Source organism: Cuculus canorus, chromosome 1 (genome assembly GCF_017976375.1).
Source record: "Cuculus canorus isolate bCucCan1 chromosome 1, bCucCan1.pri, whole genome shotgun sequence".
Taxonomy (NCBI): domain Eukaryota; kingdom Metazoa; phylum Chordata; class Aves; order Cuculiformes; family Cuculidae; genus Cuculus; species Cuculus canorus.
This window is the reverse complement of record NC_071401.1, coordinates 143,830,313-143,845,689: the sequence shown is the minus strand read 5'-3', so window position 1 is coordinate 143,845,689 and position 15,377 is coordinate 143,830,313. Positions and strand designations below refer to the sequence as shown.

Below are 15,377 nucleotides of genomic sequence, written 5' to 3'. Positions count from 1 at the left end.
TTGTTCTGTTTACTGCTGCATATTTCAAAGTTCATGCCCATCCTGATTCTATAACGAGTGAGACAAAGATGCATCAGGAAACATTTCTTTCTTTTAACTGGCCTTTTCAGCCCCAACAGATTTTGCAAACACCCAAAGCATGAAGCTTTAACTCCCCTGTTTCCTCTCTTTTGTTGAGTTCGGTCAAGGATACTTGAGAATCACAAGCAGGAATGTCACATGAATCCAACACTGACAGTACTACTTCTATTCCACACTCCATTTTTTAAGTACAAAAAAAAAATCAAAGAAAATCATCCTCATCATCACCAAAACCCTCTCAAAATGAGATAAAATTTGCCCTACCTCTCTCCCTCATCCTCTACTTCTTCCCTGACACGCACTGTCAAGACCAAAAGCCCCACATTTCCATCAGCAAGGATCTGGCACAGAAGAAAAAGGAGATAAGGTTGAATAAAAAGGAGATAAGGTTGAAGAAAAAGGAGATAAGGTTGAATAAAAACTGTGAGAGGAAAGAAATTATGAAACTAAAAGTGCAATGTCATATGGAGGCAGCCTTCATAAATGCTAAAAAATCAAAAAGCAAAACACTTTATTTTGCCTTGCATTTTCTGGAAAGCATTTACAGGGGCACATGAGTGCAACAGTCAGTCTGTTGTAATACATGCATAGTTTGTAGTATACTTACTCAATTGCTTTCATTTTGCCTCCTCCTTTAACAGATTGAGGGTCTTGAGACGGACTGCAAGCCTTTCCAAGGAGACATAATAAAGAGAACATTGATAGAAGAACTTGTTAAGACAAATGAGTTTCAGGAGAGTGATTTATGTAAAGAATCTTGTAATTACTCCAACCCCAATGCTGTCTGACAGCAGCTGGTTTTATGAAGGAAATGAAACACTAGAGTGACTGCTGCATAGCCCTTTCCTTCAGAAGGATGGGTTACAAAACAAAGCAAACCAACAGCTGGAAGAAGATGAGTTAGTAGCTAATGTTATCAGCTGATGAGACCTGATATGTTTCAGAGGCACATACCATCCAGGAGTCACAAAGCCTCAGCATGTTCTGCAAGACGGCATTTGGTCATCCAAAGTTTCTGCTTTTGGACCAGATGTCCTTATTGCTATTGCATGTCGAGCAGACAGATGCCAGAATTGTTTTGTGGAGAGCTAAGGTTGATGTGGCAACTTTCCCATTCTCAGATGTGCTAGTATTGCTTGATCCCAGAGGTTCACAATTACCTCACAGCTTATTCTATTTCATTTCACTGACCAAGCCCATCGGTGGAGGAGCCTGCAGATTCGTCTTTAAGGACCAACATCCAGATACGTCTGAATTTCAATTCTGGAAGATAGTACATTTCCCTTCTTTCTTTCTTCTTGGCTGTATCCTCCACTTCCTTCCATTATTAACAATTCCTTACCTTATCTTACCTTTCATTGGAGCACTCTTTGGATTGATGTAAAATCCCTAACTTAATTAGTTGCCAAGGCAGAATTAGAATGTCCAAATCCCATAACACTCCACATCCACCTCTTGTACTTCTGTTACACTCTGATCCTTTCCATTTTCTGTCTTGCTCCTTGTAGGTTTTTCTTCCTATGAATCTCCCATGGGTCAAAACCATCACAGAACTAGAAAGACAGAGGATTTTTATTTTGTCTGAGGTCAAACAATAAGTGTAAATTCCCTTGATCATTTTGAGATGCTGATGCTGCCACAGTCTTTCTGAGTCATTACAAGCAAGAAAAAGGCTGAAGAAAAAGAGTGAAGTGCAGGCACCTCGTAATTTCATCCTGACACTTGGAGCTCTCAGTACCAGCTATTGCAAAGTCACTGATTGCAGGTCCTTGCAGACAAAAGCAGCTATGCAGTGGATATCTAGTAAGAATCCACACAACTTTTATTCCATGTGCTCTGCAGGCAGAAAAACAGAAAAACACTTTCCAACAAACTTGCATCCTCTGTCAAAAGAAGAGAAAAACAGAAGTGAGAACTAGAAAAGAACTAGAAGTGAGAACAGAAAGAGAACAAAAGAAATCAAGACTACTACATGAGTTTTAATTACTGTAGAAATAAGATGTCATAAATCGAGCTCAATGACCCTAGAAAGCAAGCCATGCTGAAGAGATGGATGATTGTAAAATAATGATAGGTTGAGGAATGGCATGAAAGAATATGACAGATGCTTTGGGTCTGGAATCTGCTACATTTAGAATCTCCTAGAAAAAAATGAAAAAACCCAGCACAGAAGTAAATACACATAATCAAACTCCTCCTTCCTTCCCAACCATAACACCTCAGGAGCCTATGATTAAGGACTATAAGACTATTCCTAGGCATTCACAGAATTTTGTGCAGAACACTTAGCATATGAAAAGACCAGCCTGCTGTATTGAACTAAGATGGCCTCCATCTTTCATGCCCACTTGGAGACCACAAAACTTTGGGTACTGTATGAAGTAGAAAACCCCCAACCCTATGGAGATTCAAAACACCATCACCCTTTCTCTGCTTGCTAGCATCCCATTAGCACCTCATGCCCTTAGCTATGTTTTAGCTTCTAAAAGTTGAAGAGTCAGTCTAGTTACAGACATACTTTCAGAGGTATAAGTGTTCAGCTCTGAGTTATGGAGAAGAAGGTTATAGGGAAGGACTCAAATAATTGTCTTTCACATTTTAAGGATCATAAAGGAAAATGTAAGGTTATGACACTGAACTATTGAGTAAAAATTATTGAGGAATATTGTGCCAGCCTCTAATATCTTACCCATTCCAGCTAGTCACTGTTAGATTTCCAGTCGTATTTCAAGAATCAGTGTAATATGGAATGTGTGAAAGTCCAGCTCATTGCTCTTTGCTATTTGGTTTTCCTAAGAAGTCTGGTGTGCACTTCCATTCTGTGCATGGCTCTCAACAGTGCCAAGTCCCATAGGTCATCGACAGAGCACCTCTTTGACACAATCATTCCAAGCATGTTATTGAGGTGCCCATAACCATTCCAATGGATTCCAGTTCTCCTGCTCTGCAATTCCAATTTTAAGATTTGCTAGAGGCTTTGGTGTGCACTTCACAGAGGTCTTTCCACATGAGTGTGGTTAAATTTTTATTAGCTTCTGATAGTTGCATGAACTTTGGAGGGGTTCTTGGCATTCATACCCTGCACTGAAGCAGAAATTCTCTCCCTCCTTACGCAGTCTTAATGAGGCTTGTCAGAAGCATTCTTCCCCTTAGAAAAAAGAGTTTGTGAATTAAGGATTTCAGAGGATGTGTAATTGGAAACAGTTCCATCAATTAATGGATACAGACTGGAATTCCCTTCTTGCCCTGAGGGACACTGTACTTTGTTTCCAAGCCAGAAGAATATTAATTTCCATTGACAGAACGGTGCTTGTTTCTGAGCACTGAGACTGACCGTTACCTGCCACTGAGACTCTACTGCCTCTGGGACAGAAGGCAGCCATCCCCTGTGATTAGATTTGCCATTTCTTCCACAAAATCTGTTGTGTGGGTGTTAGGCTGGCCAACTGAGACCGGGCCATAAGCTGGTGCGTATGACCATAGCCTCAGTGATTTCTGTTAACCAAATGAAATTTGACAGAAGACTCCAACTTTAGACATGCTAGTATGGAACAAGAACAAGAGCAAAGCCATTTAGTCTTACTAGGAATTCAATTGACGTCTTACTGGGGACGTCTTACTGAACCTTACAGCACCATGCTGTGGCACTGGTGCAGTAATGACTCAGAAGACCACCACTTACTGCGGTAGCCCCTTCATTTTTCATTGGTAATCTTCAATCCAACTGCATGCCTAGACTGACTCACTTAACTTATAATAGCTGACATGAGTGTGAGGAAACATAGCTGTAGGCCACTGAGTGTTGCTGAACAGACTTTTTCAACTCAGTGAAGGATGTCTAGCAACTGCAGCGAAAACTTATCACAATCTGTCTGCCCCTTAATCTGTCTTTGCTTTGAATTTTGTCATCCTAAACACAAGGATCTCATTCCAGTTCTTCTTAAGTGAGAGAAACATACGTTTTCAGGTGGCAAGAATAAAACACAAAAAATGCCCAGTCTTATTCCTAAAATATTTCTAACTGCCAGTCTTCAACTAAATAGGCCTCAATTTGGGGCTCTTCTCAGTATTTTCACATTTTTTCTTGTTTAAAGGCTCCTCACACTGCAGTTTCTAGTGGTGAGAAGAAACTAAGTTATCAAACACAAGTGAAAATGTCATTTCCCTTTTTGTAATCCAATCAACTGCAACAATTTAAGTTAGCAGTGTAGAAAGACTAGTGCAAAGTTATAATCACATAGAAGCTTGTGCAGAGTGTAAAAGCAGCAGAATGGCATACTCTTGTGGGAACTCACACAATCTAGCCTGTACACTTGCTCTAGGACAGCAGAATAAGCTTAAGGAAACCAGTCACCTTTCAAGGAATGCTGGTTTCTGAGCGAGTGCTACAGTCATATGTGGGGTCTTCAGCTTAGCTGCAATCTGTAGTCAAGCAGGAAAGCTCTTAGTTCCTGTCCAAAATGGCTTAGTCATCTGAGCATTTATTTTTCAAAGGGGTTCAGTAAAGGCAAAGAAACTGTCTTCTCAGGAGCTCATGGTAGAGCAGCAAATCTCAGATTTGAAATCTGAATGGCAGTGTTCCCATCTGCTCTGAACAAGCTAAAAAGGCTGAGTCTTCCAAAGTCACCAAGAGATTTCAAGTGCTTAGTTTCCATTCACACTCATGGAAAAGGATCCTCCTGGGCTGACTTGAATCCCTAAATGATCTTCCAGTAACTTTTGAAAGAGAAAGGGTTTGTTTAGATGTCCCTGGCTCAAAGCTCCTCATTACACAGCTGTGCAGCATACTGACTGCCAAATCAGCCATTGGCTAGACATCAATGGCACTCCCTGTTTCCTTCTCCCTCCTAACCCCTTTATAAAGCACTTAGGGGATTAATGGAAGTATTTTAAAAGTTGCTCATTGTTTCTATTACAAACAGCTGCTCTACTTTAATTTTACAAAAGATATTTGTTAGTGCCACAAAGGGCAAGGTACCTTCACTGTCTTCTTTGCCCAGCTGTGCCCCACCCACACAGTTTGGGGGCTCGAGACAATTAAGTTTATCATCAGGACATTAATTTGTATCTCTTTTACATCTTCTCCAGTAATTAGGTTTCTAATATTTTCCCATCACCAGCATGAATGCAATCACATGTGTATCTATGGTCGCCACTATTGCATGAGAAAGAGCATGGGTTATATCCCAGATCAATGAATAGCTTCACAATATCTTTCTCACAGTTACAGTATGAAAGCAGACATCATAATGCCCATAGATGGGATGGGTGGGGGAGATGAGGTGGCGTATCTTAGAATCATAGAATGGTTTGGGTTGGAAGGGATGTTAAAGATCACCCATGGACAGAGACATCTTCCATTCGATCAGGTTGCTCAAAGCCCCGTCCAGCCTGACCTTGAACACCTCCAGGGATGGGGCATACACAACTTCTCCGGGCAACCTGTTCTAGTGCCTCACCACCCTCACATTAAAATATATCTTCTTAATATATAATCTAAATCTCCCGTCTTTCAGTTTAAAACCACTATGCCGTGTCCTGTCACTGCACTACATTCATAGGTGGTTTTTAACTGTACTAACACTGTTTTACGAGGAGGTAAACTTCTCAAGTGAAGTTCAGCCACCCCAAACCAAGATGGATGAGGGAGAAAACACTGCACTCAGTCCATAAGGATGAAATTGTGCTACCAGAATAACAGCATCTAGTGGCTATTCTCCAAGAGGAAAGGTTCTTTGTGTTAGGAAGCAGCACAGATTAGTTAGAATTCAGAAGCCCTTTCCATGGAACACAAGCATAAGGAGTTCTTGTAATTTGACTCTGGCACCATTTGAGAATATTTATGAACACTAAAACTGGCTAAGAAACCACCCACTCATTTTCAATGTATAATAGGGTCTTGTGAGAAACACTATCTTTCAATAAAACGTAATGCTTAAGAATCAGCAAACTGTTTTTTGTTCCTAGATTTTCCAATGGAATTTTGTTAAAAAAAGGTTAACCAGCACTTAAAAATTTTTACATGTTCCTTCTGAGCCAAACAAGTACATTTCTTGTCAGGAGAATATTAGGACTCTAGCAATTTTTCACCATTTGCTGTTTAATGAATTGTCATTCAGACAAAAATTTGAATGCTTTGACTTCTTTTGCTTCAACCAGAAGTGATATGGGTCATGGCATCTTTGGAGCAAGCTGTCAGAAAACAACGAGTTTGCCTCTAATTGTACCCATTAACAGAGCTAGAAAACTTCCTACTCAAGAATAGCAACAATGCCTTTTGTAAGGGGATTAGCTGAAATTTCAAATGTGCCAGTACTCCTCAGCTCTGAAAGCTCTGCCATTGATGCCAAGCAACAAGATTAGTCTACAGGAGGAGGGAGCCTGTACAGCAGTGATGTGGTGTTCAGGATTGATGCTGTAAGATGTAATGTGTTGAAAACTCCTAGCTATTCCATGTGAGGAAGCACGCTTATAGCAAGATGGCATTCCTACTGACAGGCTCAGCAGAATATCTCACACCTGTGGGAATCTGGAAAGGCTAACAACCTTCTTGGACCTAAAACCAAAAGCAAGGCACAATGCTAGAACAACACAGTAGGAGGGAAAAAGTTGCCTTACGTTTTGCATGCATCGAATGTCCTGTTCCTTTCATGTTCTTTCCTTATACTGGAAATTCCACATAAAGGAATATGTGATGGGGTCGGTCACAGCAGGGGATAAACCTCCTTACATGGGGACTACATCTTGTTTGTCTATGTTCTTTGATAAGCAGAGAATGTCTCATATGCTTGTATGAAACTTAGTTTTTGTTTCTTCCTGTTGGCTGGCTGAGGCTTCCATTTTGCTCGCTCTCCGTTTTATTTTTTCTTTTGCTTGCAGTAGCTGTTAGTGACAATCAGTTATTAAAAGAGACTTATTATCACCTGTTAGGGCATGTAGCAACTTTTCAGCCTGGTTATCTTATTACATCAACCCAAATTAGGTATCTCGCTTATTCTGCACTTCCCACCTCCTGATATACCTTCCGCCTGAATGGAAGCAGGCAAGGTTTGAGGACTCAAGTGGATTGTTAATGTGTGCCTTGGGTAAAATTAACATTTTCAGCAATCTCATGAAATAGGTGCAAGTTCTAGACATATCCTTTATCTCTAGTTTTCTTTGTGCATATGTGCATCTGCTTTTTGCAGAGTAGTAGAAGAGATGGAGAATTTTTGGTTTTAGTAAGCCTGGAAATTGAAAGAAATTATCCCAATGACACCTACGCATTCTGACTGAGATCCCCTTTTAGCTCAAGCAGGAGAAGGTTCTTTCTTCATAAGAAGACATCAGGGGCTCCATTTCAGTACTCACAACACACAAGCAGATGTTTAGCCAAATGCTGCTGTGCCCATTTGTATGCTACTGCAAGCCTTTTATGAGCTTTTGTGCTAATTTCAACAGAAAGGTGACGCTTATTTGGTGTGCTGACAAATAAGTGGAGGTTCTCACTGTGTTATTGAGGCTATATGTTCTCTTCTGGAGAGACAGAGAGTGGTTAAAATACCTGTAAAGCTAGCCTGTTAGTAACAACTGAGCAGTACAGGTCAGCTTTATTCCTGTTCCTGTGGTTTATTAGTGATGTGAACTATTTAATTTCAGTTCATTCTGTGTTGCCTTTGCTACTTGTAATAAATGGATTAGTTTGCTCAGCCTGGAAGGGCCAGGGTCATATTGCTCAGGTTCAAGGCCTTTTTCTGTTTATGTGATCTCATTTGCTATTCCAATGACAGGTTACACAGCGTCTGCAGACCTATCAGAGCAAGGATAATGCTTAGTTCAGGTAGGCATAGTATAGTGCTTCTGAGACAGACATACTCCTTGGGGGCCATAGTTTAGGCTATGTAGAAGAGCAACAGGATTCAGATAACATTCTTTTCAAGGAGAGGTTCCCAGTTATGTTCATTGAGGCTGGGGAGCACCTAGCCAGGTGAGCTGCTGGGCAAAAGTGACTTGCACTCTGTTCTCTAGAAAGTTTCTTCCTCATTTAAAGAGAAGAAGGGCTAGCTTTGACAACTACAGCCTTCAGCAGTTAGGCTTAGGTTGTTTCTCTTTCTTCATCAGTACATGCATTCATTCTTCACTCTCCAACTTGTTGAATTCTTTGTGCTGGTTTATTCCTTTCCTGTGAAATTAATTCTTTTGGCTCCTGTTCAATATGATGTTAAGTCCCTACTTAATCCTGCACAACAATTTCAGCTGCTGAATAGAGAGGAAATTTGGGCTATTGCTTAGAAACCAGGACTGATGTGTTAGAAAGGTAGGAGCTCCATGCTACAGGCAAGCTTGCCATGTGTCAGTGGGCAAATTGTATTGCCTGACTTTACTTTAGCATCCCCCTGTGTGACTAGATGACCGTTACTCATTTCCGTTGCAGGGGGTAGCATGAGATGTCTGCCAGTGGGGTTTGTAAAGAGCTTCGAGAATGCTGCCTTTGAAAGATGAACCATTTTGCTGCAGTGAGCGCTGGATGACTGGACTTATTTGACAGCACTTTGTGGAGCAAAGACAAGTGGGACAGCATTATTGTCACAAAGGGGAGACAGCTTCTGAGACAGCTTTTGAAGTTGAATTATATATATCATTTTAATGCAAGAATATGTTTTAATTTAGACATAATACAAGGCACTACTGCTTAAAAAATTAGAGTAGAGACTGAATCAGAGAGCCATACTGGAACATTCCAAGTGCTGGTTTAGAATCAGCACTGAGCTTTGGGTCCTGACAGCCTCTGTTGGAGAGAGTCACATACTATGCTTGACAACTCCATTTGTTCTTCCAGTCAGGTTAGATTAAGCAGTTTGAGGTACAGACACTGTTTGGTGAGAGAGCTCTCAGGATGGCAGTTTTAAATTGATTATCCACATTCCTATTTTTCGAGCACCTCAAAGCAATATAGTGATTAAGACATATGGGTGACAACACAAATTCCTATCCCAACAGGTGGAAGATGGACCCTGAAAAAAGGTAAGAGTTTCCTGGGAAAGCTCAAAGGGAACAAAAACCATGAGAGCGTTCTGCAAGTCACTGAGAGAGATTAAGAAAATTTTTGGTATTTAAATATGTTTTTACAATTAAATATGTAGATAGAAATAGCATTCCAAATGCATTTGTACAATTTGCCAGTAAGAAGACTAAGAAAAAAAATTGGAGGCTGAAATTCAGATTGACCTTAGCGTTTTTGCAGGTAAGTTTTTTTGGATTCAGGGCTCATTTGGGAATGGAGAGAGGCATAGGTTCGAGTCCCTGCAGATTCAGAGCAAAGGTTTTCCTCTCCAGTCACTCTGAATTAGGTAGAAGAGGAACACGGCTCACTCAGTTTTCCACATGCCATATCAACAACTGAAAAAGCCCATTATGCAGGTCGTACACGACAATCATAGGTCTCCTTTTGGCCTTCTGGCACACTCATGAAAGGATGATGTAAGACAAGATATGAGATAACTAAACATAGAGATCATTCCTCCTGTTCTTTTCCCTTCAAATGGAATTTAGTCCTGTTGAGAAGTTCAGAACTGACATTACTGAGGTCTGAGATTTCCTGTTTACCTCAGAAAACAAGCACAGCACAGGCCGTGCTAGCTCGGGCTTCCACAGGGTGCCTCAACAAATCATCATCACCCCTCACCCAAAGAGACATGCCACAGAAGTGCAGGAGGAGTATCTTTGCAGCCACCACCACTCCGCTCTGTCAAAGTTTCTTCAGCCCAAGAATCAAAGGTCTTTCCCGATATTCCTAAATGCAGTGCCTAGCACCTGCAAGAGGTTCATTGATCTCAGAAAGGACTTGGGGCAGCTAAGAACCACTGCTTTTTTCTCCTAGAAGTGAAGCGTGTGCCTCCTTCTACTGCAAGCTTTTAGCATCAGCTTAGTAGGACACAGTAAGTCATGTAGAACTTTGCAACGCTGGCACACAGACTCTGTGCTGATATGTGGGACAGTTCACACCTCTCTTGCTGTTGCTCCAGTCTTTTCTGTGGCTCGTGCTGTATCATGTTGCTGACTATATGTGAGCTACAGATTTTTCAGAACTGCATGCCTGCACACATAATCTCTATATAGCCCATGTTTGAGAAGTATTCAGCATAAAATCATTAGAGGTTCTTAAGATCAGGCTGTTTATTCTGCTGCCCATAGAAAAATGTTCCTATTTGAAAGTGTTTAGTTACAAAGGTAAAAAGATTGAAGATAGAGAGGAAAACATAGGCATTGCTAGGGGAGGCTGCTGTCTGAGAAGCCATATTGTTTACAGATTCTCCCTCTTGAAATGGCAATAAATGACATTTCTCATGCAGTAGACCCAAGAATAAGATATTTTCTTAAGTAGGAAGAACCTTCATTTGAATGCAGATAGTTAGCATTTGAGTCAGGACAACCCTTAAGAGCTGAATTGGCTAGGATTCACTGCATGGGACTTGAAATCAGATCATACACAAACTCAGTGGAAATACTGTTTTAGTGGGAGTTGGAGGCGATCCCAGATGAATAACAATCAGATTTCATTTCAGCCCTTACTCTCGGCCAGATGCTTCTTTTGTATGTGCTTTGAAAGATTAAAAAGTTTGGAAACAGTATTCATGTGGTGCCTTATCACAGTTCTGGGGCATTTTCTGTCTCTCTTACAGTACTAGAAGTGGTAAAACTTTAATAAGACCAGCGTTTCAGGTTTAGGAGCATGATGTTAAAGAACTGCACATAGCCAGCCAGGGTACATTCCATTTCCATAAAACCCATTCTGCCTTGAGAAAACTTCAAGGACAAAGGATGATTAGATGCAGAATTGATGCCGACACAAACAAGTAGGTGGTCAAACACATTGCAAGCTTTATTTACCCTTTTGTGGCTAGCATATTGATAGCAGTTATGTTTCCTCTGGAAAGAGTCAGAATTACATAGAGGCCTCCAAACTCCTCCCTTATGTTCTGTACCTCAGGCTCTATACAGAGGTCTCCCTGTGCATCACTGAAACCTTTCACTCTTCTTCCTTCCAATCTTTTTTATTATGGGGAATCTCCTAGTACATCTAGGCTTTGCTTATGTTTTATTTATGGAGTATCCTCTAATATGCTTAACCTTTGCCAGAATCTCTGATTCTGTTTCAGAACTGTTGATAAGTGGATTGAGTGGAAACATTATCATGTTACCTATGAAGTTCTCCAGTAACGCTGGGCAAACTGATTCTAGATTAAGAAATACCAAGAAGTTAACCTATTATGCTTTTCATTGGTTTCCACTTCATTCAGACAGCTACAGAGAGAATAAAAAATATTATAAAATGACTCAATTAGTGTCATTTGCCTAGATACTGCATAAGAATAGAATCGTGCTTTGCCTGATACCAAGGGCTGACTATCTCATTAAACTTGTTGGTTATATAGGAGCTACAAGTCTCCAAACCAGATCCAATTGTGCATACGCTATGTAAGTGCCATTTATGCCAATACATTTACATTAGGGTTGTATTTTGTCTGACGTGTCCTTTTAGATGATTATTCTCCACAATATCCAGTCTCCCATGGGTACTTTAATTTCACTGTTAACATAAATGCACCCTGGGTTTGATTATTGTGTTGGTTTTTTTTTTTTAAATAGCCTTATATCTTGAAAACACACTAAACAGGTAGGCATTTTCAGCTACCTAAGCAGTGAAAGCTGACTACTCCAAACAACATCTTAACAATGGTACCTGAAACATAAAATTGAATCATGGCATACAGTGGCTGAAGCAGCAAAAAACCCTATTTTTTCTCTATTGATGCCTTTTATACAAGCCAGTGCTGTTTTGCAAAGAGTCTTGAGCTGTCCTATGGCAGTAATCACTATGAAATCTCAATAAATGCTAGTAAAGCATGGTCCATTCCAAGTGCAGCCTAATCACGAGACTGCAATCCATGGTACAACCTGTTTTCCAGGGTGGGAAGTTCTCTGTCCAGCTAAGAATGGTTCACTTTGGAAGTGAATGTGGGAATAGAACCTAAGTCCTTCTATCATAGGACCTGAAGAGAAACACAGTTTCTTCCACTTAAGTTATTTGAAGACCATCCTTTTGGCAAGAAAAGAAAAAAATTTTTGCTATTCTTAGACCTTGTAGATTCCAAAATAACATCCCTCTGGAACATCCCAACACACTCTTCCAGAAAGCCTTGTATGTGCTTGGTGAAAACTGGCAATATGATCTTCATTGTCTTAGTACTGTGTGGTGCGGAGGCAAGTGGTACACAAGAAGAAAATCGTTATGGCAGTGGTTATTCTTAGAGATACAGGAATTAAAGTGCCTAGTAACTGAGGGCATAGAAACAGGGCCTGAAATGTCTTATGTATTCCAGTTATTCTGTTAATTTACTTTGGAAAAAAGAGATGGTGGTCTTCAATGTGCCTAAAAGAGTGGCAGAATTCAATTGTTCTGCACAAAGGTACAAACCCCAAGCAGATGCTCTCAAATTCACAGTGGCATCAATTACCCTGAACTTGGAAATTTGGAAGACATGCTTCAAATTATGGAATAAAGCAGAAACAGAATAAATAAAACACATCCAAGTATGGCATTGCCCTTTACAGGCAGAAAGTCGTGAAGTAGCAAAGCAGTTGATACCACAGTTAACCAGAGGATAATTTTGCAAGGGTGAGAGAAAACGCTTTAGAATCTACCCTTTCATTAAAGAGACACACTTAAAGCTTTTCATCTACTTGCTGCCCCCAGCCCACACACTCTGATTTACTTCCTTAAGGGAGGTAGACTAACACTAGCAGAGGGAATTGCACAGCAGCGCAATTAAAAAATGCCACCAATGAGAGAAACTTCTGACTTGCAATAATAATCTTAACCTTTTTTTTTCCCCTGTATTCAGGTTTATACAAAATGCCTGTAACTCAAGACTGTAGTATATTGCTTCTTTCTATCACATACAGGCACACAACAGTACTTTACTGACATCTCTTAGGCCATTTTGTAAATATTGCATAATGAAACCTTTCTTGCAAAAGCACTGTTCTTCCAAATCGAAACTGCCTATCAGAGCACCCTGCCACACAATCTGTGTTGACCACTGTTATTGTCCTTTTGCCAAAGGATCTCTTGCTTATGATGATTTAGATCCCAGCAAGGACCACCATGCTGAGCTCCATCCCAGTTGTATTGTGGGCATAACTGCTGCCACACGGACCCGAGAGATTAATCTGTAGCAGCAAGCTTAATTAGAAAAGATAGTGGGTAGAAGGAGAAACAAATAGATCAGTGAAGCATGAGTTTATATGGCTTGAATAAGCACTGACTAGATTTTTGGTGAAAGCAATCAACATTCAGCTGAGAAACAACTGTTCGGAAAGTTACAGTGAGAAGGGGAATAAAATGCAACAGGAGTTAGGTTTAGACTGAACTAGGAGATCTGCTGTTCGATGGAGAAGTCAGCTGAGAAACGTGGAGCTATCAGTACAACCATTCTCATCTACTCTGGGTATGATGTTGGCCCTTGTATTGAAGTAATCATGATTAGGGAGGTGGCAAGGATAAGGAAAGTCCTAGGGAGGTGCCTTTCTGGTTAAAATAGAAGGCAAGTGTATAAAAGGTGGATTTGCCTCTGAGTTTATTTACTTGCTGGTTTTGCAAGTGCGACAGAACAACTGTTATCTCAAAAATAAGAAAGATGCCTCTTTTCTCACCCCATTTATGTGTTTTGGTCAGTTTGCTGCAAGGATGAATGTTATTCAGTATTACTTGCCCTCCACTATGAACCACTTCTAATTTTTTTTTCAACCAGGTAACTGCTGACTGTCTAGCAAGAATTCCACTTTACAGCCGGTACCCAGATCTCTGTCCAAAATGACCTTGGAGGTCTCAGGCTGTAGAGACTAAGTAGTGGCCTGCAGCTGCAACTAAAACTCAAGGACACACAGGTAGGGGTGCAGGGCAGCATTCCTGCTTCCTCATACGTGTCAAGAGTATTTCTGCTGTGCGAGCATGCTGGTCTCTGCTAGCCAGGGAATCAGATACTAATCCTTTAGAGGAAGAAGTATCAGCTGCGGGAAAACAGAAATTCTGGCAATCCAGGATCAAGACATAAGCCATGAAGAATCATATCTCCCTGTAGGTTAGGATTGAGGTGGAGCAGCAGAGCCATGTGTAAATAGCATAGAACTAGATGACCCTTGAGAGACCACCCCTCCTAGCACAGGAGGAAGGGTTTTTACTCTCCATGGCACATTGAGTGACATCTATTTCATTGTCATGAAATAAATCCAGTGACTAGTGAATCTCTGTCACAATTGGTTTGCTCTGGAGTCAACCTGAGAACAACTTTTATGTGTAGCTACTCACTGGACGCAGAGGCCTGTGTTTCAGCTACAAGCAAGGCTGACCCTCCTAGCCTAGGAGCATGATAATTGCTCTTACCTATTCATACCTGTGCTTAGAGAACAGTAAGGAATATGCCTGTCCTCTCTAATCCAGAGTTCTACCTTTGTGCTTCTCACTGTTTTTCACTTGTTTGATTGAAATCTTACTTTTACTAGTTTGTTTTTCCTGTGAGAGGCTTCATTGTCTCTTCCCAACACCTTTCCTGCAGCTCTGGGATCTCTTCGTGCACTACACAATTTTTATACAGAACAGCAGCTGCCAAAAATGGAATTTCCTCACCACCCAGCTTCCAAGGCTAAACCAGAGTCTAGGCAGAATCCGTTCATCACAAGAATCAAGATTTCAACAGCTCCTGGTGCTAAAGTAAGCTGATGCAGATACTGTCACTGTCACATCCCAGCATCTGGGGTCTGGAACCATCACTGATGTAGCTTCACGACTCAAGAGCAAAAGCACAAATAGCATTGCCAACTTACGCTGAGCCACATGGTGTGGCTCAGCTTATGCTACAGCCCTGTTGGCAACAGGGTACCAGAGCAAACTTGTTAAATCTCAGTCGTTAGGAGAAACTGCCCAGTACCACGAGGTTCAGAAAGTTTGCTTCAGCCGTCTTGTTTCAGGAGCAGAAGCATAAATCAGCCCCACAGTTCCTTGCTCTGATTTCTAGTAATTGTTTCTGCAACTTTCCTAAGATATCTCTGCAGAAATCAGGCCCCTGTAGTACAGAAAGATCTCTAATGTTTCCAGAACCACAGCTTATATATTTGTTTTTCCAAATAAAGGAAAGGAAGCAAAGGACTCCAGCATATGGTGGGAAGCTCAAATTTTATCAAGTAAAGAACAATAATGGGTTTGTAATTCATATGCTTTAGCAAGTTAAGACTCCCCACAAGGAACAAGCTAGTTG

The 15,377-nt window shown here is 40.8% G+C and overlaps 1 protein-coding gene across 5 annotated transcripts in view; it reads left to right on the top strand.

Moving 5' to 3' along the window:
* The window catches only part of IQSEC3 (IQ motif and Sec7 domain ArfGEF 3), a 108,470-nt gene that overhangs the window by 16,942 nt on the left and 76,151 nt on the right, over window positions 1-15,377 (top strand). The window lies entirely within an intron of this gene.